The sequence below is a fragment of the Malaclemys terrapin genome, chromosome 1 (assembly GCF_027887155.1).
Source record: "Malaclemys terrapin pileata isolate rMalTer1 chromosome 1, rMalTer1.hap1, whole genome shotgun sequence".
In the NCBI taxonomy this organism is placed as follows: Eukaryota; Metazoa; Chordata; order Testudines; family Emydidae; genus Malaclemys; species Malaclemys terrapin.
The window spans coordinates 263,909,468-263,935,106 of record NC_071505.1 but is presented as its reverse complement, the minus strand read 5'-3'; the positions used below and the strand labels follow the sequence as shown (position 1 = coordinate 263,935,106).

Genomic DNA, 25,639 nt, shown 5'->3' with positions numbered 1-25,639 from the left:
CTTAAGTCGAAACACTGTAACTTGATTTTCCCATAGGAACAATGTTGGATTGAGCAGCATAAAGTCGAAACCGATGTAAAGTCAAAACAGGGGGTCAATTTATAAACATCGTAAGTGCCGTTCATTATAAGTCAAACGTCGTAAAGTCAAGGACTGCCTGTACATTAACAAAATCTCGTAGTACAAGAAATTCCTCTTTTTCACAGCAATGAAGAGAAATGTCTATACAAATCTGTCCTGTAACTTAGTGAACATTTCCTGGCTGACATCTATTTGCTATATACTACGTCCCCATCAGTACTTTGGTCAAAACAATCCTGGGTAGCACCCTAGTATAAACAGAATTATTTCTCAGGAATCCAAGAGTATGCTGGGTGCAGTCCTTTCCCTTTCATAATAATCAGTCTCCATATGGAGTCCATCATTTCTTGAGACATTGTTGACAGTAGGTATCCTCTTGAGTAGGCACAACAAAAACAGCACTAACCAGGTATCTAATGAGCTTGTTCAATACTACATTGACTGCTGTGTTTATCTGCCGCTCATGTGCATTTTGGCCTTTGAGATAGCCATTTGTCATCCGGCATAAGAAACATTTTGCCTCTCATATTTTTGACATGCTGAATATCAGACTGAATTGCTAAAAGTTTCTTCTTTGGCAATATCATCACCAGCACTCTATTTAGTCACAGTTGTGGCTAGAAGCATCTTCATTTTGAATATACAACACTTTAGGTGACACCAGACCTACCAGTTTGCAGCATCTAGAAATAGGTCATGATTTTGCATCTCAGCAGCCTTGAGCATGATGTTCCATGCATCAGTGTCCAATGGCAACACTGTGTTTAAATCTGTAGCTTCTAATAGTGCAGCTGAGGATGCAAGTCCATTTCTAGTGGTTGCCGCTTGTTCCTTCCTCATTCTTTTACTGCTCAAGTTATCACTAAGCCTACAAAAAAATAAGCATCAAGATCAAAGCTTCCAGAAACTTGGAAGTTAGTCTTTTAAAAATTGTATTCAAATAATATTCTATCAAATATTTTTATGTCACTGACAATTCTAAAAAAAGTGGTAGCATTTGTTTGATTTTACCGATATCTAATTGCACTAAAGGGTAAAAAAAGGACATAAATAAGTTACAAAAAAAATACAGATGAAACACAACCGTGGAGTCACCAAATGCATGAACGCACACATAGGAATAAAACAAAGCTTCACATATAATAAAGACGTCACATAAGAAGAGATATTGAAATATCAACCACCAGTTGGTACGAATAATTGGTCTGGCTCAGACTAACAGTACTCACTAATCTTGTCCACTCTTCATCCAGTCAATTGATTTTACTTTGCATTGATTTACTTCATACTCAATTTCATCCAGTTTTACAATTTGACCAGTATGAGCTGGCAAAACAATTCTGATAGATAAAAAGGAAAAAAAGAGCAATAGATTCTGCTCTCCTCAAATATTTATTTTTATATTAAGAATGTGCTGGTCCTGAATTTTTCCAAAAAATATTTTTAACAAAACAAAGAACAGTTATTTCATCTACTACGTTTTGTACACATTACGTAATTATTTTAAAAGCTGCAACTAGTAATGTATGGCATCCCAGCAGAAAGTGCCAAGAAATAGCAAGTATTTCTCCTGCTAATTGTATAATATGCTATTATTTTCCCCTCCTTCACCACCTTTTCCTCTCCAGTACCAAGGAGAGGAAAATCACCTTCAAACACATCAGTTCAGGATCTGCATTTATGCTGCTGCTATTGCTAATCTTTAGGAAAAACACTTAGAAAACTCTAGTGAAATGTCCTAGTAAGAAATCTTAATAGATCCTTGTTCCATAATAGATGGACATAATAGATGACATCACAGAAACTATACAGTCTGATTTTACTTTTCATGAAATTGAGGCTAGTCTGAACTACTGTCCTATACATTAGCTAACCTACATCTCAACACAGTCTTTGTGTCCAGACTGCCTGCATATAGCATTGTAGAGGAGACAACATACAGTTGGATGTGATGCAGCATGGCAAGTCCTATCACCAGTCAATTCATTCTAGCACTGTTGCTCTGTCATGACCCTTTAGAGAAAGCAGAATCCTCAACCACCTCCAATAATGTTCCCAGACAGTTGTGCACCATTATACATAGAGCTTGGAGATTGAGGGAAGATAAATTTCTTCTCAGTCGCCTTAGGGTGATTAGTGTATTCCCTGAAACATGAGATTTAATTATTCTTATCTCAACATGTATAGCTACAAATGTTAATAATAATCAAAAAAATTCATCTTGCTCTTAGAAAAATCCAGCTTCAGTATTTGCTTCCACAACCTCCTGCAGCAATGTATATCATAGCCATGTATAAATAGTCTGAATCTGTCAGCCGAGTTCCCTGTGTTGAGACTGATGTTTCTTTCGATCTGAATGTATGTTAACTTACTGTGAGGTGCGGATTTGAATTAATAGCATTAAATGTAAGTAGTTGCTATTGATAGCTTCACAACTGGCTTGCATTACCTGGATATGACGACTGGCCCTACTATAACGGAGCAAAGATAGTCATGATAAATAAATAATTAAATAATAACGGTAAAAAAAACAGCAGGGAAGAGGGAGATCCACATTTGATACATGGAGGGAAAACAAACAACTGGAATTTACTTTCAGATTTTTACATTTACTGTAAGCAATTGTGGCCTCGCAATATAAATTTTGGCCCAATAAATATTTCAGTTGTGTATCCACAGAAATACCACACAATGAATTTCACTGAGTGCTTTAAATGGTGCTTTAAAGGGTCTTTTGCATCATGAGCCAATTGGGAGAGGTTCAGAAAGGGATTTAATTAGTGAATGAAACGTTTGTCAAAACTGTTAAAGCTTCATTCCTATAATCCCTGTTTCTGCTCTAACCACTGATACTTACACACTCTCTCTATATTCTGCTAGGACTATACTAAGCCTTGTAGAAAATGTGAACTTAATACTAATACATCCTTAGTGATTTGTTTGGCCAAGAATCTTAGTTTATTATTATTTTTGTCTGTGTATCTTCAGTCCAAATCAGATCTCACATCTGAAATGCTATGGAGCTGCTGCTTGCTGGTATTTATACAGTTTTTACTATTTATACTAAAATATGCAAATTTTAAGGGAGAAGAACTGTTTGCTGAAAAATATTAGTTTTATTTTATACGTAATTAATTCACATATAAATTGAAAGCATTTATGCATATAAATTTCCCTAAAGACAAATTGAACAGGTAAATATGCAATTTGATACATGTAAGACTCAGTTTAAATTAAACAATTGTAAAACCATTACTTGAACAAACTAGTATTTATATGTGCTATTTAATATATTTGGTAGCAAGTAAGGTTTTTCAAAAGAACACAAGCAAGATCAGAAGACCTAAAAACAGTCTTACCTTCATCCCATTTTAAATCTCATATTGAAAAAGCCACTTTTTGTTTTTTAGAACTACATTTGCTTGGATTTCACTGCCATAGGCTCACATCCATGGATACTTTTATCAGGGAAGGAAAGAGCTTGAGTTCATTCCTGTGTGTCCCTTTATGTGTCTTATTGAGGCACCAGGTCTGCCCTTTCCCCCCACATTAATCCTATTTCCCTGCCCAGTCTCCATGTCATTTGCTGCAACCAAGATCCTCAAAGATCATAATTTGTCAGTATGTGGAAAATGTTGCTAGGAACAATTTTTCTAAGATGAAGGTTCCTTGGCCTCTGGCAACTGAATGGCTGTATAAACATTCTGGGGAATTTTTGGTTTTCTTTTTAGCCAGGTGAAAGTAAAACAAAACAAAACAAAACAAAACAAAAAACAAAAAAACCCAGAGAAACGTAAGCCAATATTCACCTGAATGCACATAAAACCCACCCACATTGATTTTCCCACTCTTCCTTCCTCACCCCTTCTGATCTCTTCACCTACATCAAAGGTAGGCTCCCCAGCTGTCCTTCCATGACTTGCAGCTGTCTGCCTCTCATTTCCACTGGGAATGGGCAGTTTACTGGCTGCAAGAGACCAAAGGAACCAGCATGTGCCCTGGAGCAGCAAGAGGCGGTACTGCTGTGATTAGGACAAAGCACCATGACAGCTGCCAGAGGCCATACCCCTACTGACACTCATACATGTCCTCCCGCAGGCATACCCACACACTGATCACTCTCTGTTCCTCCCTTCCCTTCAGTAAAACAACTAAAGCTTCTCAGGCCAGGCAGCAGGTAGTTGTTTTTCCTGGAGGGAAGGAGGAGCAGCATGCCCTAGTTCCTAGGGCTACAGCATATCTCCCAAACTCCATCTCGTCCAAGGCTTCCTGTTCCACAGCTTCCCTGCCAACCTCCATTTCCGTCACCTTCCAGGAAAACAATCAGCAGCTCCTGGGCCCAGTAGAGGAACTGCTAATTGGTTCCCTGGAGAGGAAAACTAGGGAACAAGGAGCTTCCAGCAATTACAGGAGATTAGCCAGGACAACAGTGTTCTGTAACAGAGACAAAACCTGGGAGTGTCCCAGCCAAAAGGAGACTGCTGGAATCTACAAAGAATGACTTCCTTACAGCCCTTTCAGAGGTAGCGGTAGCAATCTCTTAGGGTACGTCTATACTTACCTCCGGATCCAGTGGTAAGCAATCGATCTTCTGGGATCGATCCCGGAAGTGCTCGCCGTCGACGCTGGTACTCCTGCTCAGCGAGAGGAGTACGCGGAGTCGACGGGGGAGCCTGCCTGCCGCGTGTGGACCCACGGTAAGTTCAAACTAAGATAGTTCAACTTCAGCTACATGAATAACGTAGCTGAAGTTGCGTATCTTAGTTTGAAGTGGGAGGTTAGTGTGGACCAGCCCTTAGCTGTGTTCCAGGGTGGAAGCTGTTCAACAATTCATTCTTTGAAGGGGCAGGACTGCTGCCCTAAGAAGGCAGGGGATCAAACCTGGAGAACTTGAGAGGCTAATTTTTGAGTTAAAATAAAATTTCAAGTCATTTTTAAAACAAAGATTCACCATTTCTCAAGTGTAAAAATTTTAGACTGTCCACTAGGCTCATTTAGTTCATGTTTACCAGGCCAGCAACAGATAACCTTCCCCATCCCAACCAAAACCAAAACATACACCCACATTTTCATCTCTTCAGCATAACAAGGTTACAAATCACAATTAGATCTTTGATGGTTTATTCATCTGTATGCAATTACAGGTGGACTAATTTTTTGACACTGCTAATAAATTGTGTGGTTCATCAAAAATACAGTGAATGCATTTAAATATATAGGAAATAGTAAAAATAAGAAATAGTAAAAAAAATTCAGATACTTCTTTACATTAATGTTAAAAGCTTGAAACATCATGCATGTTACAACCATCATTAACTATGTAACTGATAATGTACAATCAGCTTTAGTTAGAAAACATGACCTAATTTTCTGCATTCTGACTAGTGTATTATCTCAAAGTTTCCATTACAAATTATCCAGCCCTCCTTCGAGTTTAATGGCTATACTAGCAGAATTAAGGATTTATAAACTGTGGTTTTGGTCAGGATTTAAACATTAAAGAGTTAATCTGCTTTAAAGAGGGGAATTCAAGAATAGTGTTTTCTTGATTTTCTGCTCTGCCACAAACAGACAGACTTTCAAATTCCCTTCTGTGCAGAAGAATTCACCAACTCAGGCCAAAGGTGGAGGCCCTCAATTTGTAATGGAAATGTTTGTGTAAAGTTTGTTTCTAGACAAATACATACCAGTACATATTTTCTACAGAAAAAGGAGAGAGAATTAATACACTGAAATATTCTATAACTACAATGTCATTGTTTGCAGGGATGCATGTAACCCATAGACAGCAGCTACCTCCAAGAATGAGCTTTGGAGATTAAGGCACAACAGATTTCACTGGTGATATTCTCAGTTTTTAAAACAAACAGCATCACAGCTGACAATAATAATTTATACAAGGATCCAACTCCTATTCATTCAGATAAACACAGCTAGCAAGACAATCTTATGCCTCTCAATGTTAGACATCATTTAAAAGAAAAAGGAACTTTTAATATAGACTGGAAATATTCCTCTAGTAAATATTGCAAAGGATTGCCATTTAACCTTAAATTGCATTATTCAATATTAACTTTATAACAAATAATCAATTTCTCTCTCTCTCAGGTGGTGCTACAACATCATCATGGAAACACTAATGCTTCAAATAACTCTTCCAATTACGCCCTGCCAAAAACAATCTGCTTAAGGTTTCAATGACTAGCAGTACTGTTTATCCTAAAGCACCATAAGCAGTTATAAGGCCATACTGTCTTTTACACCACTCTGGCCATATAAAGGAGCCTTAAAATTTTTAGACCTCTTTTATGCTCCTGGGGGAATTCACAAAGACAATGGGAACAATACACTAAGCAGGCAGGCTGCTACATTCTGCTCTGCCTTAGGGGACAGCCTGCACCACGCCTACCTCCTCAGACACACCCTGAAGCCCGCCCCCTCCACGCAAAGCGTGCCGCATTAGTGAGCGAGAGGGACAGAATGTCTGTCTATCTCTCTCTCTCTCACACACACACACGACTGCCCACCCTTTCACACACACCCGGTGGTGATTTACGTCTCTATTGGGTGCCCCAAGCGGCAAAACCGACCTGACTGTGCTGCTGGGGAGAGCCGCGTGACTGCTCTTGCAGTTTCCCGTTGCTCCCGCATCAGAAGTCATTTTTCTGCAGGGAAGCAAAGAAATCTGTGGGGGACATGCACAGAATTCCCCCCAGGAGTAATAATATGCATGAGGGACATCGAGGCCTACAAAACATCTTGACTCAGGTTCAGCTGTTGAAATTCTTCATCGGCATGTCAGGGTCGGACTAAGATGTATTTCAACCTTTTAGTGCTCTCCCCGAGGACAGAGCTTGTGATTGTGCCAGTTACTCTGAGAGCATTATATGACACCACTCTACTTTTTTAGATTGTTTTAGTTATTGGACTAATGATTGTAATAATAAAAATGTTACAATCACAGAAGGTCTTCCCTGAGCGTGAGTGTTGATATCATTGCCGTGCCTCATGAGGCTCCCAGAGCAGTAATTTTGATAATACTGGGCCTCATCTTGGGACAAGAACCTACCAAATTACAGAATATTGATTAAGTTTGCTCAATTAGTAACCCAATCAATAAACAATCAATAGATCAGGCAACAAGTGTTAATTTGCAGAGTTTGCAAACTCTGCTGATTTCGTAACCTCCTTGAATCTTTTGATTAACCTCTATTGATTTTTATGGCCCTTGGACCTATCAAGAAATTTATAAACTCCAGAGACCATACAGACCTTACCCCCTTTTAAATTATTAAAAACTTCTATCATCGAAACTCTCATATATTTTTAAAAAACTGTCCAATTCTCAAACAAACCTTTCCATACAATTACTCTCTGACTAGAAGACACATATGCACAACTGTACACGGAAACATGGGTTTAACATTTTAAAAATGGTCATTTGAGTTATTAGTTACTGTCTTTCATATCTTACCTGAGTTGATTTTGGAGTAGCTAGAAATCAGGGGGGAAATATCTTTAACCTCTGTAAATATTCACAACTAGTAGTATCAGGTCTTAATTCCCTCCTTGCTTTCAGTTTCCCATTGAGTTAGTAAACCAAACGATGAATATATGGGACTGGAGGAAACATAACAGTAGATACATGTAGTCTGTTTCTAAAAGATTCTCTAGCTCTTTAGAACATACTATAAATTATAAATATACTATAAATACTAAACATAAAAATAATTGAGATCACTTGTTTCTCTAGACTCCGACTTCAGTATGAAAAGAACCTTTGCTATTTCTCAGCGCCTTTCCCCCCTCTTCAATAACACATGTAGGCAGTGACAGGTTAGGTGTGTTTTATGTATCTGAGAAACACAGCCTTCGTCTGTTAGATTTCACAAACCAGTTTCCTTCATAAAATATAGCTGCTATCAAAAATCCAGGGAACATCTTGAGCTCGACTTAATGTAAACATTAAACTGAGCATTAGAAATTTTGTTTTTAAAGTAATCTCTAGAGAGAATATTGCAGCAACATAATAGGTCAGAAATAAAGTAATTGTTTATATAGTCACAGAACTACCATGTGATTTACAGAAAAGGTCCATGCCCAGAGGAACTTACTATCTAGAGAGAGATAATACAGATGAAAGAGTAGGTAGGATTCAATAAAATGCATGACTGAGCAGTAAAATGTAGCATGTGTCTTGTTAATTCTCCAGGATGAGTTTAGAAAAGACCCAGCCTTCAGGTCCCTTGGAAATAAGTAAGGCACTGGAAAGTTCTTAGTTATCACAGTTTAATTACCTGGTTTCTGAAAGCCACAACCTGTCTTAACCCACATATTAGAACCTCAGTGACTTCCTACAGTTTTAATTTGGGCCCAGATACTTCAAAGAATGTGGTTAACTTTATGCTAAGATGATTTCAGAGTTGAAGTGCTTTTACTGTTCCACATTAATCAAGCCATTTGCTTCTCTTTCTCCTTCCCTAATCTCAATAATAAAATGGAGAATGTCTGACAGACTTGACATCTATATACGGTCCTTAAAACTTACTTCCAATAAGTAGCTTTAAGGAAATCTGCTGTTTCCTTCAGAAATAAACAGGGACTGGTCACATCCAAATTCGTAACTGCAGAATGGTTTTACTGCTGTATTGAAGAGGCATGTTGAGAGAATAATTGGGTAAAGTTAGGAGCCAAGTCTATGGGTATCCATGGTAGAAAAATTAGTGCTACTAGTAGAGGAGGCAGTGATATCTGTTCTCATCTTGTAGCTAAACTTGTCAAGCCTGTCAGTTGACTACCTATTATTTGACCACGGTCAAATATTGTCAAATATTCCAGCAAAAAATGCTCTGATGATTGCACCCTGGTGCCATTCTTTCATTTTTTAGAACTTCATTTCACTGTATTTCACATTTTTCTCAGCTGGAATAAATTGGTTAAGTAACTTTATTATAATTAGGCATAAGAATCTAAGGCTAAGCCTACTGGAGACCATGAAGTCTTTTTATTACTGTTGTTACTGTTTTAATAAATTAGTGCTTTAAAATATCTGACCAATTATTTTTGGACTTGTCAAATGACCAACGCTAGGTGATAAAAATACTTGATCCCTGCCTAAATTAAAGTTGTTCCTGACCCCCGGTGTTGCTCATCATTGCTGGCAGTTGCTATAATATGGCAGTTGTTATTAATATTTCTACTGTGAACAAGACCTATAAGGACAATCTTGCTCCTTGGGCAGAAGACAAAGAGGAATCAGTCAAAGAGCTGCATAAAACACAATCCCTCCAACCTTGAAGATATTAGAGTGTTAATATCTTAATCTCAGAGGATGCAGGTATGAAATAATAATATGGGGATTTTGTCACTTCTATTAAAGTTTTTAATATTAACTACTGATTTTCCCCTAAAAGATTTTTAAAAATATGTATTCTCAGGCTTAGTAATTGTCTGCCAAGTTAGTGCCTAGAATTGAATTTCACAAAGTGGTGAAAATAGTAACTTGCTGAAAGCAGGATCAGTCCTGCTCCCATTGAGTTCACTGGGAGAATGATCTGGCCAAGGGCTAGTATGAGAAAAAACGTCATACTTTTTTTTCCTCTCTGAAAATTCAGCTCTAGTTACAATCCAGTCTTTGTGAGGGCTCAGTTCATAACATCTTTAATAATGGAAACACATTCTTCGAGTCCCTCAGGAGCCCTGCAAATGGCAAAAAGCCATACAAGTGACTCTCTTTTTCTCTGTAACTGCATCCTCAAGGAGTCTTTACACTGAATTCTTCCAAATGGAATGATTTTGGGGGTGAGAGGGAAATGGCATGGAAGAATATTTTGCACAAATTAAAATTGAGAAAATTTAGATTGCAGGCTCTTAAAAAAACCTACTCAAAATTAAAGATGACTCATTGAATACACATGCAGGTTTGCCTTGGCATACAGTTTATAATCACGGTTTTGTTTTGATTTTTGTTATATAGCAAATGATATGAGTTCCTAGTTTATATATTTTTCAGAATATTTTGGCTTAAAACATTTCTGATGTAAAAGATCCATAGTTGTAGTGCAGCATACATGAAATACCTGCTGCCAGCTTCATTCCTCGTTTTAAAATAGGTCTTTTTTCCATTGCCAGTAGCAAAAAACAAAACAAAAGCAAACGTAAATCTCAGTGTGAGATCATTCACCAGCTGGATCTCCAACAGATCCTTGTGCTGTTTTTTCCTACTGCTGTATACAGTATCTTATTAACCCAAATGCATTAAAAACACAGTAAGTTGCCTTTAGCTGAATAACTGAGTTCTTTCAAAATATTTATCCAGAGTTCAGATACTGTTCTGATGCTTCTCTCCCAAAATAATTCATTTATAGGTGTGTGTGAAGTTTTTTTTAATTAAGTAGATTGTCTTCATAATTATGCAGAGAGAACAGGAGTGGCTGTGATAGAATCTGGAAGACAGTCCTTTTATGAAAGAGACAAGGTGCATGAAGTAATATCTTTTATTGGACCAACTTCTGTTGGTCAAAGAGTGGAGCTTGAAAGGAATGATCTCACTCTCTCATCTGGGACCAACATGGCTAACCCTCCACTGCTAACAAGTCTTTTTATAATGCAGTCAGAACTGATGGAGTCAGAGAACATTTGCTATCTCTGAAATACTCTTAGGCTATGTCTTACCATTATTGTGCATAGGCAGTACTATCAATATTACTTCTACTGTCACTAGAATATGGAAAGTTTAAAACTTTTGTCTGTTAGTGTGAAATACATTTATGAAAAAAAATAATCTTTGTGACAATAAGACATGTTTCTCTGTACAATATTTTTACTTTTTGATTTTTAAATTCAGTAAGAATTAAACCCATTGAAAGCCATTTGCATCTGGGAAGGAAAGAATGCATTTTTAATTAATACTCTCAGAGATATTTTTATATGACTCATATATGGTTTGGGGCCATCTGTGCCCAAGTGATTGCAAAGAGCTTCAGCAGCCCCTGTATTTGAGGTCTATGAAGCAATTACAAATTACTGGTCAATGGAAGGTGATTAATTCTCCCAGAAGTAGAAGTAGCAAAAAAAGGGACTTGACTTCTCCCCAACCTCTTTGGTTCCACCCAAGATGCTCAGTTAGCCACCCTTGGTGTCTTGCCTGGTCTACGCTACAAAATTAAATTGTTGCTGAGAATAGTTGTCATTTACAGTCACAGCTGAACTGGTGCCAGACATAGTTTAGCTGCAAGTGCGGCCCAAACCAAAAAAATGGTTTGCAGCAATGTTTCACACAGCTGTCAGCAATGGTTCAGTTTTGTAGCACTGACAAGGCCTCAGTGTCTTTGGTCTCCATTCTTTCTCCAGTTAAGCCTCTCACTGCTGACTGACTGACTTGCCTGACCCAGCCCATCCTGTCTCACCCTCTCCTTCCACTTCCTCTTTTAAAAAAAGTCTTTGTTAGGAGACCCAATGACACCTTGTACACCAGCAACATGCATTAAATAGGTGATCCAAAAGTGCTTTTTTTTTAAATCCAAAAAATATCATGGAACAAGCCTCATGCTAACACTTCCTCAAAATGATTAAAAAGTGAAGCTCCCTGGTATGTAGCTGGGAATCAGCCATGAGAAGCCACAAATCCACAGCAGCAAACTGCAGCGTTCACAGACCTCTGGGAGATGCAGACAACCACGGAAAGGAGTCCAGAGAAGTGGTAAGGATTTTAAGGAAGAGTCCTTAGCTGCCTAAAATAAGTGGGCCTAGGTTCCCATCCTCTGCCCCAGACCATGAGGGAAAATACAGGCTCCAAAAGTGAAAGCGGCCAAGAACAATGAGTCCCAAATGGGGGCTGTGGACCTGGCACAGAAGCCACTAGGGTTTAGATTTTCCTATTTTGGAATTCTTTTGTTTTGCCCAGAAGGGGAGTAAATTGAGAGGGTGACTTGGCCAGAGGGCTATGCCACAAAAGCAGCAGAAGGCTGTGGAGCCATAGGGAGCAAAGGGAAGGATCACTGAAACACTGGATCCTGACACAAGAAGGCGTTCTGGTGGTGAGTGCACACCGTAACAAAGCTATTTAGGGCAGGGACCACATCTTCTTACTGTCCAAAGCATCCACAACATTGTTCTCACCACACAAAAGTAACCCACAGGATTAAATCTCTCAGAACCACACAGTCTGAGCCCCTGGACTTTTCCATATAAACTTGCATATGCAAAAAGGACAGAATATTTGTAAGTTAACAATCAGAATGAGCAGAGGTGCAGGCCAAACTTTCTCGTAGCCCTCAAGAGACATGATGGAAACCAAGCCAGAAAGAGATGAGATTTGTTTAAGCAGGAGATTATTTAAATGAGGGAGACTGACAAGAATAGTTTCACAGTCTCTCACATAGGGAAAGCGCACATCAACTTTGAAAAAATTACTCTGATTCTGGGGGCTCTCACAATCTAGTAAAATAAGGCAGCTCTGGAATTTTGCCTGGGACGCATGCAGTTTCCCCTTTCAGCCTCTAAAAGCTAATGAGTTGCTTGAATTGCAAGCAGTTGTAGCAGCTAGTCCTGGGGAAACCCTTTGTGCTCTAAGGGGATTGTCTATCCAGGAGAGTTATATTGGTATAAACCAAGGTATGAATTTAAACAGATATAGTGATTAAACACACACACACAAAAAACCCAATGTTAAGCCTACATTAAGGTTGTAAAATCAAATACTCAAAAGCTAGGAAACACTAGAATTAAGTTTGCCTGTGCAATTTCAATTCATCCCTCTAGTGCACCTGCATTATGATACAGTCTTTAATCACATGATTACATGGTATTTTCTCCACAGAACACTGCCTCATTCGATGCATAGACTGGACTTAATGAGCAGCTATTCAATCTCATTGTAGTTCAATATTCACATCATATTTAGTGCATGCTATTCAAACCCTGTTCTGAATACAGAATTCAGAATTCCCTTAAGTACTTTTCTATGGTGTTCATCACTACAATATCCAAGTGCTTCACAAATTATTGAGTTTATTTTCACAATACCCCTGTGAGGTGAGGGGGTGGTAATATCTCCACGTTGCAGATCAGGAATGAAGACACAGAGAAATTATGGTTAGAAATATATACTAATTTTGAGTGCCCAATTTGAAATGCTGATTTTACAGAGAGCTTAGCATTACATAGTACTTCATATATTAAAGCACAGTTCCCACTAACTTCAGTTGCAGCTTTAAGTAGTCAGCACTTCTGCTAATCAGATCTCCTGGCAGGCACCCAATAAAATGAAGACACAAAAGTAGTGCCCACCTGTGAAACATTTGGTTGAAGTGATTTGTTTAGCATCACACAGGAACTCTGTGCCAGAGCCAGGGATAGAATTCAATTCCCCAGGGTAGTATTTAACTGCCTGAACCATGAGACCCATCCTTTCTCTTCCTGTAATCCCCTGCCTCATTCACTACACACCTTTCAACATCGATTACCAAACATTGTCCTGCAGACAGCAGTCCCTTCGCTATACAACCCTGATTCATCCTGTGCACTGAAGGAGGACCAGGGTCCTGGGGAAAAAATAGTATGTGATTATGTAATTAAAGACTGTATCATAATGCATATACACACCAGGAGGGCACATTAAGGCTGCTTAACTTTATTTCTTAGCTTGACTTTGCAACCTTAATAAATAATGTTCTTTTAATACAGGTTTTTTGTGTGTAGTTTTCTCAAAAAAGCAAAATGAAAAAAAAAATCCACCATGTGACACCCATATATTGACATCCTGACAGGTCACCAGCAGTGTGGGAACCTTGACTTCCACCAAAGATCTCTGCCACTTAAGCTAAAGGAGAAATAGCAGGATGTTAGTCTCTTGGTGGGCCAGCACAAGGAAGAGGATGGGACATTTTGCCAGATGGTTTCACAGATATATGCTGAGAGGAGAGATGAATGGTGAGAGTCAGGGATCTTGGGTTCCATTCCAGTCTCTGGAGGGGAGAGTAGACATAGACTTCTTCCCATGCCTCCTCTCTCCCATCCCCAAAAGCATGATGCTTCTCGCCTGTCTCCTCCAAGCTTTCCCTGTCCTGTCTTTTCCTCACTAGGGCTCCTTGTCCCACTCGAATTCTCCTAGCCCATGCAGTTCCCATTTCCACTCCTCAGGCTTCTCATACAAGCAAATCTTAGGCTATATCTACACTAGCACTTTTGTCGATCAGGGTGTGAAAAAAAACCCACCCCTGACTGACAAAAGTTTTACCAACAAAAGCGCCAGTGTGGAGAGTTCTATGTTGGTGGGAGACACCCTCCTGCCCACATAGATACTGCCACTCATTAGGGGTGGTTTAATTATGCCAGCAGGAGAGCTCTTTCCTGTCAACATACAGCAGCTACACGGGAGACCTTACTGCGGCACAATGAGCCTGGGTGTCCAAATCCCTCCCTGCACCCAGACCCCCCACTGAGCTGCCCACATCCAGATTGCCCCACACAGAACCCTATCACTCCACACCTGGATCTATACACACTAAGCCCCTCCACACTTGGATCCTGCCAGGCTGAGCCTGCATGCCCACACCTGATGTGCCTGGCGCGGAGGAGCAGGGCCCCGGAGTGTTTCTGGGGCAGGTGCGGCCCTTGTGTTGTGTCAGGATCAGATGCAGCCTCACTGCCGAGTCTGTGTCCCAGGGCAAGGGTGGGAGGATGGAGACCTTCAGGGTGATCTCTCACCTCTGTACAGCCAGGGGCCTGTGCTCCCCACTGCCATGCTGGAGCCTCCACATTTATTTATTGACAAATAAAACTTGCAGAATTTTAAAATATTGTGTACAGAATTTGTAATTTTTTGGCTCAGAATTCCCTCTGGAATAAAGCCTTTAGGCAAACCAAAATGGGGGATGGCCACTTAACACTGTCGATAGGGGAGGGAAGTTGCAACTCCAGGAAACCTGCCTGCCTCCTGAAGCAAGGTCATTGAACTTTGGAAGATATAAGCAGGGACTGAAAGCCATTCTGGTATCCATAACTGGGCAGATACAAGAGACCAGAGCTCTTGTACATCTGAGAAAAGTGGAACCTTTCAATCAAGGGGGTTAAATGTCTCTGGCAACTGAATATAGGTGAGAAACCTGCTTGAACAAAAAACTCTAGAGTCCAGTCTGTTAGGTTAGACTTTTGTTTGTTTGTAACTATTTCTGTTCCTATTACTTTTACTTGGTATCACTTAAAGACATAGGTTTATGTTAATAAACATGTTTTACTTTTATAATATATCAGCTCAATGCTGTGACTGAACGGAAGAGTGTGTTAACCCCACTTAAGTTAATAAGCTCTCTCTTTAAAGGAGCAGTGAGCTTCATACAGTTTTGTGGTACTACAGTTAGAGGGGCTGAGCACGGCAGAAAGACTTTTTGGGGAGAACTCAGGACTAGAAGGGTTGTTGAGGCCCCTCTGCAAGGAGTAACCAGGCTATTGTGCTGTGAGCATGCTGTTGGTGGCAGAGATCTGAACCAAGCTGCACAGCACAAAGGCACCCAGGGTTACAGGGCAGGAAGTGACAAAACCACTTACTGGTCTGGAAAAAGAACAGGAGTACTTGTGGCACCTTAGAGACTAACAAATTTATTAGAGCATAAGCTCTACTGGTCTGGGTTCAGGCCCAGAACATCACGCATAATTCATTATGTGGACACTCTATTCCAATATAATCATGGCTCTTTTTTGGTTTAGCTTAAACCCCTTCCCAACGTGTCCACCCATAAGGGGTGTTTTAAAGCAGTATAACCGGACCGGCCCCCCGGCTCAGCGCACCCCGCGGCTCGGCGCACCCCCGCAGCCCCGGACCGGCCCCCCGGCTTGGCGCACCCCCCCGGCCCGGCGCACCCCCCAGTGGCCCGGCCCGGCGCACCCCCGCAGCTCCGCGGCTCGGCGCACCCCCGCAGCCCGGCGACCCCGGACCGGCTCCCGGACCGGCCCCCCGGCTCAGCGCACCCCGCGGCTCGGCGCACCCCCGCGGCCCCGGACCGGCCCCCCGGCTCAGCGCACCCCGCGGCTCCCGGCCCGGCGCACCCCCCCGGCCCGGCGCACCCCCCAGCGGCCCGGCTCCGCGGCCCGGCGCGACCCTGGACCGGCTCCGCGGCCCGGCGCACCCCCGCGGCCCGGCCCGGCGCACCCCCCAGCGGCCCGGCTCCGCGGCCCGGCGCGACCCCGGACCAGCTCCGCGGCCCGGCGCACCCCCCGGCGGCCCGGCCCCCGGCACCGCGCCCCCTGCTCCCCGCCCGGCCCCGCGACCCCGGCCCGGCCCCGCACTGGCCCGGCCAAAGAGGCCCCGGCCGAGCCCTCCCTCCCTCCTGATTTTCCCGGACATGCCCGGCTTTTGGGGATTTCCCCCCGGACGGGGATTTGAGCCCCCAAAAGCCGGACATGTCCGGGAAAATCCGGACGTATGGTAACCCTAGTATAACCAGCACCAGTATAATTGGTAAAACTTTTCCATGTAGACAAACCCCAAGGCAGGCAGATCCCCTCAAGCAGACATAGCACAGTAGACCGACCCAGTGGTGAGCTGGAGCTGGTTCACGTGAACCGGTTGTTAAATTTAGACGCCGGTTTAGAACCTGTTGTTAAAGGGGTGGGCAAACTCCGGCCTGTGGGACCATCCTATCCAGCCCGTCTGAGCTCCCGGCTGGGGAGGCTCCCCCAGCCCCTCCCCCACACCTTTCCCCCCTCTCGTAGAGCCCGGCACCAGCACTCTGGACCGCTCCTGGGCAGCTCGGCAGCTCCTGTCGCTTTGGGGGTGGGGCTGCAAGCTCCAGCACGCTGCGTGGCATCCATACACGTTGTCCTGAGCAGCATAGTAAGGGGGCTGGGCCAGGGCTGAGAGGAGGGGTTGGATAGGGGGCAGGGAGCAGTTGGAGGGGGCGGAGGTTCTGGGGGGGAGGGGCGGTCAGGGGATGGGGAACGGGGGGGGGGAGGGTTGGGTAGGCGTGGAAGTTCCAGGGGTCTGTCGGGGTGGTGGTGGATGGGGTCGGGGCAGTCAGGGGACAGGGAGCGGGGCGAGTTGGGTAGGGGTGGGGCTTTGGGGGGCAGTTAGGGTGGAGGGATCTCGGCCTTGTACTCACTGGGCGGCGCTTAATAACCGGTTCCCTACCGGGTCGGTGGCGGCACTTCAGCGGCGGGTCGTTCACTCGCTCCGGGTCTTCGGTGGCACTGAAGGACCCGCCACCGAAAACCTGGAGCAAGTGAATGACCCGCCGCTGAAGTGCCGGTAGGGAACCGGTTATTAACATTCTGGCAGCTCATCACTGGACCTACGCCTCCTCTGAGCTTTGTAGCACTGGCCTCACCCCTAACCACAGTGCAGGAAGGAAAAGGATAACGCAGATAAGAGTGTAGGGGAAATCCCCTTCCCTGCAGGCTGGTGCCAGGAGGCTGCTGCTAGAGCCTGCAGAAGGGCATTGATGGAGAATACAGGAAGCAATGAAAAATGAATTATTTTTGAAAAAAGAACTCATGATTTCAGGCCAATCAAATTGCGAGAACAGATTCTCATAAAGCCTTTTTCTGTAACAACTCCTGCTAACAGAATGAACAAATCCACTCTTTTCATATTGTAGTTTCCATTTTTATTTCATGTTTCTCACTGCATATGATCTGAGCATTCAAATGTTGTTAATAAAGAGAACTCTCTTCGACCCGATCAAACAAGCTGATCCATACAGGAAGACTGTGCGTACACACAGAGCCCCACTGACATCTGCCCACACTGATCAGTCCCTGAATATAGATCTTTGTTTGACTCGCATTTAAAGTTGTATTTTCTTAGAGGCATGTTACACAGGAGAGAACCGGTTCTTTATGGATGAAGTGGTTCTGAGCATATTACCAGGGCAGACAGGAGTGTTTGAAAAATATACAACACAGCACAGGCGCTCCACTGTCTCATTTCAAAACGAGTCAGGAAAACTTTCAGCTTCGAACTGTCACATGGGCAAGCAGGGAATGAATGTAAATGCTACCCAAGTGTCTGGGATGTATGTCTGATATCTTAGTTGTTTAATTTTAAAACAATTTTTAAAAGTTAGTTTGATTGCTCCTGACTTTTCCAAGTTCGCCGAAATACTAGATTCTTAATGTGCAAACTGGAATGAGGAGAAAAACGTGGTTTACTGGCTGATAATGATTAAAACTGCACGTAACTGACCCTTTTAAATTGGACCCTACTACTTCTGTAAACTCAGGAGTATTTATGGTTTAGCCTAACAATTTTCAGTTCTTCCAAGGGTTTATTTGAAGCTGCTAGTCAATGAGCAGTTGTAAGAACACAAACACATGAACTGTATGCCTGCACTAGTCACTCCCTCTGGGCTGAATGTTTAGAAGTCTCCTTTCAAAAGCATCTAGCTGGCAGGCTCAGCAAAACAAATAATCCAATGCACTATTGAGCAGCTGACATTATCAATATGGTGTTTAACAGAGAGTGCCCAGTGAACGGTTGGCAAGCCTACATACAGGAATAACATTAGTCTCTTACTCTACTTGTGGTGAAACCAGAGAAACATAAGCCTTTGCACTTTCCCTCTGAATAGTAATTGGCTCTCTTCTGCTTGTGTGTATGAGATACTGAGTATCAACTAATATTGTCTGTAGACACCCCGAGGGGAATTTAGCTGTCTTCCTTCACGCCATTAATCATACCACATGTATCGTTTATTAGTTCAAGACACAACTGTCTTTAAAAATCCCTTGAAAACATTTCATTATTATTGTAGGCAAAATAATAAAGGTTATTTAAAAATAAATGTAATTTTACTAGGAAATTTTATCCTCAAGATGCTGTTTCCTAGAAACAGTATCATGAAGCTACCAATTCACATCATAACTCCCACACATCTGTTTTTATTTATATATAAAAATAAAGCTAACCGCTACCATTCTGTCAATTTTTATTTAGAAAGTAGTCCAGTAAATGTTGTAATATTTTGTCAAGTGCAGAAAACCCCAAATGTCAAATTATAAAAATGTGGTAAGATGATAGGTGGGAAAAAACATTTTTTTTTTTAGACAGGTGCAATATTTTGTAGTGTAAGATAATTAAGTTTGCATAAGCTGACTGACATTTCCATGTCTCCAATAGGTGATGTATGGAAAAAAAACTATGTAGGGGTAGGCAATCTATGGCACGCGTGCCAAAGGCGGCACACGAACTGATTTTCAGTGGCACTCACATTGCCCAGGTCCTGGCCACCAGTCTGGGAGGCTCTGCATTTTAATTTAATTTTAAATGAAGATCCTTAAACATTTTGAAACCTTATTTACTTTACATACAACAATAGTTTAGTTATATATTATAAACTTATAGAAAGAGACCTTCTAAAAAGGTTAAAATGTATTACTGGCACGCGAAACCATAAATTAGAGTGAATAAATGAAGACTTGGCACACCACTTCTGAAAGGTTGCAGACCCCTGAGTTAGAGAGAAAGCATTCAGCCAAGATAATTGCAAGAGAAATAGTATTCTATATTTTAAAAATATCAGTGATTTTTGCTGATCACATGGTGTGCACATACTTTCTTTTGAAGAAAGTAATATGGGCAATGAGGATTCTCTTCTCCATGCACTATGCTAGGTGAGCTAATTAATAAGCTAGATTGTTTGGGGTTTTTTAAGCTTCTGGTTTTTCAAAAATGCATAGCATTATCTAGCTGATTAAAAAACATTTCACATAGTAGATAATTCTATTCCTTTCACTGGTATGTTGTACTTTTTCCTATGAAATTCAAAATCTAGTAGTAATGACTCCCTCAATAATGCATTTAGTTTTTTTCTTCCCCAACCAAGTCATTCAAATTAATGTCCTTTAAAAGAAATCAAACTGGTAACACAGGAACTTTAATGCAAAAAAGAGATTTACAACTACTCAGTTCATTATTTTCCTCTAGATAGGTGTATTGCAATAAGATTTTATCCAATACCAAATAAACAAATTAAGAAAGCCCCTTTTTTGCTCTGATAGTTGCTGATTAGAAAACAAAATGATACTCAACTAATATGAAACAGGCCACTTCAGTTAGTACACAATTAGTGCATTTTTCCCAGAACAACGTAGAGACTTTTTTTTTTTTTTTTTTTAATTAAGGCACAGTTTTTACCAGCTCCAAAGTATACAGATTTGCTAGGAAAAAATAAATGTATTTATTTTTAAAAAATTTCATAGCTGATCTTCATGGCAAACTGGTATTTCATTCATTTTTATACGTAAAGTATATCATTTGGATTTCTTGACTAGTAGTACTCTTCCTCCTCCTACTAAAATGATGAAAACTAAGAAAGATTGTTTATTGTTAATTATAATTGTATACCAGTTGTCTACAGTTTCAATGGTATTGACAGAGCTTTACTTCTGCAGTGTGAAAGATTCGCGGTATGGAGTTTGTAAGGTACAGTAGTGTGTTTGTGCCATCCCACCAGTTTTTGTGTACAGTATTTATGCAAATGACTGAGGAACACACCTACATTTAGTCACAGGGATCAGATAATTGGTTACTGTAGTATATTTTAAATGAAGCTGCATTTTTAATCTTCAAGATTAGGCTGCATTAAAGTCACTTAAGAAAGCAGCTGATCCAGAATTCAAGGGTTTAACATGTCACTGACAACAGCCCAAAATCAAAAATAAATTGTAAATCTGGGGAAAGAATCAGGTGCGTGAAACAAGACAGACATTCTTGTTCTGCATGTGTTCTACATTGTATTGTATTGTATTTCCAGGCAGTGGTTTATTAGTATATCCTACATATACTCTCACGTGCAGAAAATGTGAAGACAGATCCTATTGGTGTTCCCATAGAAACTACAAAATTGAGAAAACTCAAGACTTAAAGAGAAATATTTTTAACTACTGCATCTACTTGTGGTAAGTAACAGCATTTAGATATTTCAGTAAGGGAAGCAATAAAAGCCCTTGAAGACAGTCACTTTTAACTGGACTTAGCTGCACTTGCTGCTTGCTTCCATATAGAAGTGCTCTGGCAGTTTCAGGAAGGTAGTGATGAGAGAAGAATGAGAGCAGTGAGCAAGTGAGATGGTAGTTCCCAGTTCACAGAATCATTAAAGTTATCCCACTAGCAAACTGGGGGTTTTGGCACAATCAATCAGTGCCTTGTTAGGAGTGTGTGGTCAGCAGATATGCTGACAGTAGCCTTCTATCTTCATCTCAAGATAAGATCTTTGGACCCAATTATCCCTCTACTCCAGAGGTGGGCAAACTACAGCCCACAGGACCGTCCTGCCCGGCCCCCAAGCTCCTGACCCAGGAGGCTGTCCCCCTACCCCACAGGCTCAGCTCACTCACTCCGCCGCTGGCACAATGCTCTGGGCAATGGGGCTGTGAGCTCCTGGGGCAGCACAGCTGCTGAGCCCGGCCTGACCCAGTGCTCTCTGCTGCGTGGCGGTGGCGGCATGACCCGGCTATGGTGCCACCAGCTACCGGTGCTTCAGGCAGCACGGTAAGACGGCAAGGACGGAAGGGTTGGATAGAGGGCAGGGGAGTTCGGAGTGGTGGTCAGCGGGCAGGGGTGTGGATAGGGGTCAGGGCAGTCAGAGGGTGGAGAACAGGGGGGTTGAATGGGGGCAGGGGTTCGGGGGGGTCAATCAGGAAGGAGGGGGGATTGGATGGGGCAGTCGAGGCAGGGGTTCCGGGGACATTCAGGGGACAGGGAGAAGGGGTGGTTGGATGGGGCCAGGGTCCTGGGGGTGTGTGTGTGTGTGTGTGTGTGTGTGTGTGTGTGTGTGTGTGTGTGTGTGTGTGTGTGTGTGTGTGTGTGGGAACAAGGGGGGTTGGATGGGGCAGGAATCCCAGGGGGGCAAGATAGGAGGTGGGGGCCGGACCATGACGCCCTCCCCTAACCTGCCCGCCATACAATTTACAAAACCCGATGCAGCCCTCAGGCCAAAAAGTTTGCCCGCCCCTGCTCTACTCTTTTCAGAAACTTCTGCCTAACATTAGTCCTTAGTTTTGGTCTCATTGACTAAAGCTTTGTTTAAGATAGCATTATGGATTAATTATTACCCCAGCTGGACAGACATAGTACAGACATCCCCAGGAAAATTCCATGACCTTGCTTGTGCTCACTAGGCTTTTTGGCCAAAAATTTTCCACTGTTGTTTCCACTGGCTCCATTCCACTACTTGTAGCTATGCTGGCTGCTGGGCTTTTTACCAGTATGTTGCTTAGCCCCGCTCTGAGAAGAGTTAAACACCACAGTCCTTTTAAACACTGTCTGTCACCTGTCTATACTAGCACTCCCACTGGTGGAGCATTAGCAACTGTGGGGAATTTTTTAGGGGTGGAGGGAAGCTAGTGTAGACCTGTCCTAAAGGGACAAAAATGCCTGATTGGGATTGTTTGCTACCTGAAGGAGGTCTGAACCAGTCAATGTGGCCAGATCAAAGCATGTCTTATCTGTTAACTGTATTTCTCTCCCTCACTGCAGTTCATACAGGGATATTTACAATAACAGTTTCTTTTATTGTTTTAAATTTAATTTGCACAGTCTACTCTACTTATCTGCTGTGGCATAAAAAAATGGTTGCTGTGGACGTTACTGAAATCAACTATGTATTTGGAACAAACAGGAGCAGATAAATGTCTAAGAAATAACAATCCTGATTCCATATAAATACAGTAATTCTCAAAGGAATAATTTTCTCTTAGTATATTTCAAAGTTTTCTGTGAGGTTTTTATACTAATAGATATTTTCAAAATTCCATATTCAGGTTTTCTAAAGTCCCAACTGTCTAGTATTTATGAGAAAAAAGCCATTTTGGTTCTCTACATCAAAGCAGTGGCTTAAGCTTGCTTTTTTCTGTAGCAGATACAAAACAAAATTACATGTGTTTTCCCCTTTTCTGTGAATTGACTCAAACTCTGAAGAACTTTCAAATCCAGAAAGGTCTGTGAAACATTGTTTTCACAAAATAAATATTGCCTCAGATGTGATGGATTGCAAATATTTATATTTATAGATATAGGCATATACGCTGTTAGGATTTGTAAAATCAAAATACTGAAAAAAAATCTATTTTTAGATTCTCTAGCTATGCACATTTTCTAACACTAAACACACTGAATTACCCAACAGTATTTAAACTCACTGTTTGTAGAGTTCTTTGAAACAAAGCACTATATATACATTATTAGTACTGTAGCAATTTATGCTCTTACATGGCCTGTAATGTAGTTGAGAAAGTCAGGCTGGCTTTAAAACAATGTCTAGAGGATGGGTAATATGCATACAAAGTGGATTCCAAGGATCACTGCTCAAAGGGAAGCCATTAATTCTGAGAAGCCTTTGGACAGAAACAGCCAAGGAATTTCAAAGACTTTTCCCCCTTCTTTTTAAATCCTTCCTGCTCTAAATTAGGAAAACTGCAAATAAGCTTCAAAAAGAATCCTCAAGGCAGAGGCAGAACTCTCTGGAGAATTCCAGGAAGGGGCAGTCTTAGCCCTTGCATGCAGCAGAAGCTATTGGTCTGCTTCCATGCTCCTGGAGAAAGGAAATGCCATACAGTTCAGAGTAGTGGTGCTGGAAATGGGGGAGGAGGGCAGGGCCCTCTCACTTTTTGAAAGTGACGGGGCCTGGCTCCTCCACTTTTCACCTAGGCAGACCCCGCCCTCTTCACCTCCTCTTCCCCCGAGGCCCCACCCCCCCAGCCAGGCCAGTGTGGAGCACAGCCAGGGAGGCCGGGCAGCTGTGGGGAGCTGCAGCTGACCCTCCACCTGCCAGGGTACAGGGGGACTGAGAGCAGCCCCCAACTCATGTCCCCGCCCCCCGGGCTTCCCACCCAGCCCAGGGTGGGTGGAGGATCAGCAACTGTGTGCCGGCTCCCCACAGCTGCCCACACAGCTCTTACCCCAGTTTATTATATTTTGTACTAATTGATCATTTTAATGATGCAAAAAAGACCATACTTTAAATCATAAACACAGACGGGCAAAGTAGTGGTTGAGTTTTCAATCAATTCTAAATTTCCTGATTTTTGAGCCTTTTGATCCTGATGTTGTATTAATGTACACTTTTACATGAAATATATAATAAAACATGTAACCAGAGCTAGTTGGTTACCTATTCAAATTAATTCAATCCTGATATAAATAGATTCAACATAAAAACATGAATTCATAAACTGCTGAGAATTCAGTATCCTAGTTCACTGCTGGGATTAATTTATTTTCAACAGACTGGTTGTCTAGAGAACACCCATAATACAGTAAATGAAAACATATGTATATGTTACTGCCAGCAGTGGGAATACATGTAACTGATGGATATTCAAAAAACAGATACATGGAGGGAACTGCTGGTTTGGCAGCCATTGGAATACAGAATAAGATCCACTTAGTAACAAGTTATTGTTTACAGCTATTTTTCCCCTCTCACTTTAGTTTTGAAGTTATTTCATTTGGAGATTAATCACATCTTCTTCAATCTACAGAAAAAAAGCAAGTCAATAACCGGATGAGCTCCCCTTAATCACTTACAAGTCAGATAATGCTCAGAGTATAAAGAAAAATATTTTCTGTGAACTTCTTAAAAAACAAAAACATTGAAAATACAGGAATAATTTGAGTTTAAAATTTATTTCAGTTGCTCTTGAAATGTAATCATTTACAATACCTCGATCCAGATACCTCCAAAGACAGTAATTGACCATTTTTACTGGTTTGATTTACTTATCTTTTAAAAAGTAATTTCTCATTAGTGAGCAGGAGGGAGTTTAAAATGCATTTAGCTTTGGATAAACTTGATCGTGTAAACTGATTGACAGCAATTCCCTTTATTATTTAATTGTAGGGCTGTTTTTGCTTAGTATTTCTTAATTATAAGGATTTTAAAGGACTCTCTTCTAAATGTTTAATAATTGTAAATATCTATAATATTTTGTGACAACTACATTGTACATGCCTTTCGAGAAGAACTTAGGTTTATAAATGCCCCTTCTGGGTACCAAAGTAAAAGAGAAGAATCAGAGTACTTAGGGCATGAGATAAAATGTGGCATGGTAGCTGACGATGCCTGTTACATTGTTGTCACTTGCATTAAAAACAACAGCAATCACTTGCTGCTTTAGTAGTTCAAGGTTAATGTGACAAAAATAATCAATGAAGTTAGTTAATTATTATAACAGGTCAATAAGGCTAGGTATCTGGAATGGTTGGCATTGAACTCCTTCAGCTATCCAACTTAGGGCTCCTGGCATACAGTTTCTCCAGTGAAAGGGCACCTGTATTGTTACATGGCTCTACAGCCGTGATTCTCAACCTATTAATCATTGTGGGCCACATATGCAGCCCAAGTGTTTCCTGGGCAGCAGGTTGAGAACTACAGCAACCCCCCAAGCCTCCACACACACCACTATGCCCAGTGCCCCCAGCCCAGAGACCCCTCCACTGTGTGGGGCTAGGAGCTTAACCCAGGTGGCGGGGTCAGGCTGCAGGGACCCTGGACTCTGTTGTGTGGGGCCGGGCAGCAGCCCCGATCCTGACCCCGGACCTTGCTGTGCGGGGGCCAGGTGG

At 41.8% G+C, this 25,639-nt stretch overlaps 1 protein-coding gene and 1 long non-coding RNA gene across 6 annotated transcripts in view; one reads left to right on the top strand and one right to left on the bottom strand.

The window, feature by feature from the left end:
• Positions 1-25,639, bottom strand: part of FARP1 (FERM, ARH/RhoGEF and pleckstrin domain protein 1) — a 346,392-nt gene that overhangs the window by 229,344 nt on the left and 91,409 nt on the right. The gene's annotated exons all lie outside the window — the stretch shown is intronic.
• LOC128828101 (uncharacterized) overlaps positions 21,345-25,639 on the top strand; it is a 32,884-nt gene continuing 28,589 nt past the window's right edge. The window contains exon 1 of the long non-coding RNA XR_008443160.1: positions 21,345-21,568. This is a non-coding gene — a long non-coding RNA (uncharacterized LOC128828101). The remainder of the gene's footprint in view (positions 21,569-25,639) is intronic.